Source organism: Papio anubis, chromosome 9 (genome assembly GCF_008728515.1).
Source record: "Papio anubis isolate 15944 chromosome 9, Panubis1.0, whole genome shotgun sequence".
In the NCBI taxonomy this organism is placed as follows: Eukaryota; Metazoa; Chordata; class Mammalia; order Primates; family Cercopithecidae; genus Papio; species Papio anubis.
Window position 1 is genome coordinate 117077495 of NC_044984.1, and position 4645 is coordinate 117082139.

The 4645-nt window shown below is 47.4% G+C and overlaps 1 pseudogene; it reads left to right on the forward strand.

Moving 5' to 3' along the window:
• The first annotated feature begins 574 nt into the window (after nt 1-574).
• LOC116269099 lies at nt 575-692 on the forward strand (annotated as a pseudogene).
• Nucleotides 693-4645: the final 3953 nt, after the last annotated feature.

A 4645-nucleotide genomic window follows, 5' to 3' on the forward strand; every position in this document is an offset into this window, starting at 1 on the left:
AATCATGACTCTAGAGATAGATCTACTGGTGTTTGCTGGGGGTGAGGAAAGGGATGAATGGGGAATGAATGATTGCCAGTGGGCACAGAGTTTCTTTTTGGGGTGATGAAAAAGTTCTGAAATTAGATAGTCATGGTGATTGTACAAGCTTGTGGATATACTAAAAATGAGTGAATAGTATACTTTAAAAGAGTGAATTTGGCCGGGCGCAGTGGCTCACACTGGTAATCCCAGCACTTTGGGAGGCTGAGGTGGGAGGATTGCTTAAGCCTAGGAGTTTGAGACCAGACTGGGCAACATAGCAAGACTGTGCCTCAACAAAATTACAAAAATTAGTCAGGCGTGGTGGCGTGTGCCTGTCATCCCAGCTACTCAGGAGGCTGTCTCAACAAAATTACAAAAATTAGTCAGGCATGGTGGCGTGTGTCTGTAATCCCAGTTACTCAGGAGGCTGAGGCAGGAGAATCACTGGAGCCCGGGAGGCAGAGGCTGCAATGAGCCGTGATTGCACCACTGCACTCCAGCCTGGGTGACAGAGCAAGACCCTGTTTCAAAAAAAGAGAAAAGTGAATTTATTGCTTCTGGGCCTCTTGGCTAAGATCAAGTGTAGTATTTGCTTTTAGTAGTTGTCTGCTGTGGTCTGAATCTGTCCCCTCTTCCTCCCAAATTTACCTTTTGAAATCCGAGCCCTTTAAATGATAGGATTAGGAGGCAGGGCATTTGAGAGGTGATCGGGTCATCAGGGTGCAGCCCTTATGAATGGGATTCATGCCCTAATCCAAGAGGCCTCCAGAGAGCTCCCTTCTCCCTTGTGTTGTGTGAGAACATAGAGAGGAAATCTATGCACCAGGTGGCAGGTCCTCACCATCCTCCTCAGACGCTGAATCTGCTGCCGCCTTGATCTTGAACTTCCAGCTTCCACAACTGTGGGAATTGAACTATTGTTTATAAGCCACACAGTCCATGGTACTGTGTCATGGCAGTCCTGGCAGACTAAGACAGTGTCCTCGGCTGAATTGTGATTGCGAGCTCAATGGTATGGTCCTGGGGGAGCCGTGTGGTGTCTTGCTTTCTCAAAGAACCCCTCGGGTCGCTAGGACTCCGGTCCACATTTGAAGCCGTCTCCCGCCCAAGGACGCCTGGTCACCACGGCCAGCGTGCAGCCAGAAACCAGGGACCTCCCTGTGGCCACCAGAATTGGCGGATCCATCACTCGTGGGATTTCTCAGGCTTTGCTTTTGCAATTAGTTGGTTCTCCTCAATTGCATTCTGTTTCACTCTGCTGGTAATAGAGGACTGACCACAGGCAGTGGTGATGACAGGGGAAGTCTTGACTTAGCTCTTAGCGAGAGAAGCATGCAGGGCATTGGCAGAAGTTCGAATTGGTGAGCCCAGCCCTGTCCCTCTCAGACCCTCCAGGCATGTGTCTAAGAGAAAGTCTCCTGCATGTAAGAAAGTGTTCTACAGGCAAACATGACTTTTTCTTTTTTTTTTTTAATCATTTTGAGACAGTCTCACTCTGTCACCCAGGCTGGAGTGCAGTGGTGCAATCTTGGCTCACTGCAACCTCTGCCCCCTGGGTTCAAGCAATCCTTTTTTTTTTTTTGAGACAGAGTCTTGCTCTGTCACCCAGGCTGGAGTGCAGTGGTGCGATCTCGGCTCACTACAAGCTCCGCCTCCCGGGTTCACGCCATTCTCCTGCCTCAGTCTCCCAAGTAGCTGGGACTATAGGCACCTGCCACTATGCCTGGCTAATTTTTTGTATTTTTAGTAGAGATGGGGTTTCACCGTGTTAGCCAGGATGGTCTCGATCTCCTGACCTCGCCTTAGCCTCCCAAAGTGCTGGGATTACAGGCATGAGCCACCATGTCCGGCCTCAAACAATTCTTGTGCTCAGCTTCCTTCGTAGCTGGGATTACAGGCACGCACCACCACTCCTGGCTAATTGTTGTATTTTTAGTAGAGACAGGGTTTCACCATGTTGGCCAGGCTGGTCTTGAAATCCTGACCTCAAGTGATCCACCTGCCTCAGCCTCCCGAAGTGCTGGGATTACAGGCATGAGCCACCACGCCCAGCCCCAATTTTGCTTAAGGAGGAATTTTATAGTAGATGAATTAATATCTCAATGGAAAAAATATCAGAAGCTCCAAGAGCTGAAACAGTGGTAGGCCTCTCTCACTCTCTTTGGGTTCTCAGAACCCACCCAAAGAGTGGTCAAGCCAGAATTTCAACCCAGAGACATCTGATTCCAAAGGCCACTTTTCTTCACCTCTGCCAGCCAGAGAGTGAAGGTCATGTAGCCTGGGAGTGAAGGCCAGGCTGAGGGGTTTGAACTTTTTGTTGTTGTTGATAATTGAAGGGTTTTGAGACAGAAACGAAACATAATTCAGTTTTTGTTTTAGAAAGATGGAGCTGGGCATGGTAGCTCATGCCTGTAATCCCAGAACTTTGGGAGCCCAGGGCAGGGAGGATCACTTGAAGCCAGGAGCATGAGACCAGCCTGGCAATACCAGGAGACCCCATCTCTTAGAAAAAATAAAAAAAGCAAAGAAAGATAATTCTTAGGAGCTTTATGTGAATATTCTTTGTTAGACATAATAACAGATAATATTGAGGAGAGTTTTTTTCTCGGTTGGCTATAATAATTTTTGTAGTTTTGTTTAAAAAATTTTTGCTACAGGCTGGGCACAGTGGCTCACACCTGTAATCCCAGCACTTTGGGAAGCCAAGGCGGGTGGATCATTTGAGGCCAGGAGTTTGAGGCCGGGTGTGGTGGCTCACACCTGTAATCCCAGCACTTTGGGAGGCCGAGGCGGGCGGATCACAAGGTCAGGAGATCGAGACCATGGTGAAACCCCGTCTCTATTAAAAATAGAAAAAATTAGCCGGGCGCAGTGGCGGGCGCCTGTAGTCCCAGCTACTCGGGAGGCTGAGGCAGGAGAATGGCATGAACCCGGGAGGCGGAGCTTGCAGTGAGCCGAGATTGCGCCACTGCACTCCAGCCTGGGCGACAGAGCAAGACTCTGTCTCAAAAATAAATAAATAAATAAAGGAGTTTGAGACCAGCCTGGCCAACATAATGAAAACCTGGATCTACTAAAAACAGAATAAAACAAAAACAAACAAAAAAATTAGCCAGGTGTGGTGGTGCGCGCCTGTAATCCCAGCTACTCGGGAGGCTGAAGCAGGAGAATCACTTGAACCCAGCAGGCAGAGGTTACAGTGAGCCGGGATCATGCTGCTGCACTCCAGCCTGGGTGACAAAGGGAGACTCTGTCTAAAAAAAATTTTTTTTGGCCGGGCGCGGTGGCTCACGCCTGTAATCCCAGCACTTCGGGAGGCCAAGGTGAGCAGATCATGAGGTCAAGAGATCGAGACCATCCTGGCCAACATGATGAAACCCTGGGTATCTCTACTAAAAATACAAAAATTATGGCCGGGTGTGGTGGCTCACGCCTGTAATCCCAGCACTTTGGGAGGCCAAGGCAGGTGGATTACCTGAGGTCAGGAGTTTGAGACCAGCCTGACCAAAATGGAGAAACCCCATTTCTACTAAAAATACAAAATTAGCTGGGTATGGTGGCGCATACCTGTAATCCCAGCTACTCGGGAGGCTGAGGCAGGAGAATCACTTGAACCCAGGAGGCGGAGGTTGCAGTGAGCTGAGAGATTGAGACTCTGTCTCAAAAAAAAAAAAAATATATATATATATATATATATATACACACACACACACACACACATATACAGCTCACGAACAGCAGGGGAAAATAAAAAATAATTTTTTAAAAAATTAATCTTTTTTTTGCAGGGAGACAGGGTCTCACTCTGTCTCCCAGGCCGGAGTGCTGTGGTGCAATCATAGCTCACTGTGTCCTCAACCTCCTGAGCTCAAGCAAACCTCCCACCTCAGTCTCTCAAACTGCTGAGATTATAGGCATGAGCCTGGCTGAAATCTCGACTGAAATATCAGTGTTCAGCCTCTATGGGAACCCTAGAGACCAGTGTGATTTTTTTTTTTTAATCTCCTTCACTTGTTAAATTTTTAAATTATTTTATTTCATTTCATTTCATTGAGACGGGGTCTCACTCTGTCACCCAGGCCAGAGGGCAATCATAGCTAACTGCAGCCTTGGCCTCCCTCCCCACCATCAGCTCAAGCGATCCTCCCATCTCAACCCCTCATGTAGTTGAGACCACAGATGTGCACCACCATGCCCACCTAATGTTGTTTTATTTTCAGAAGAGACAAGATCTCACTGTATTGCTCAGGCTGGTCTCAAATTCCTAAGCTCAAGGGATCCTCCTGCCTTGGCCTCCCAAAGTGCTGGGATTACGAGCATGAACCATCTCGCCTGGCCAAAAAGATGTGTTTTTTTTAATGGATTTTGTGATTTGTTTTCATCATTAAACAAAAGGTATGGAAAGAGAAGCAGCAGTTGGGCAATGTTTGCCTATGAAAAAAGTCAATCTGTCCATTAAGGACATTATTCTGCTTTTTCTGAAGTTGAATTTCTCTGCTGTGCAGCACAGCAGGCTTTCTGTAAAACTCTATTCAAATTTACAGGCGATAAGTGGTTTTTAAATAAACACATAGGGTGTTCCAACTGAGCTCTGAAACCTGAGGCATTTAAGAAAGATGGT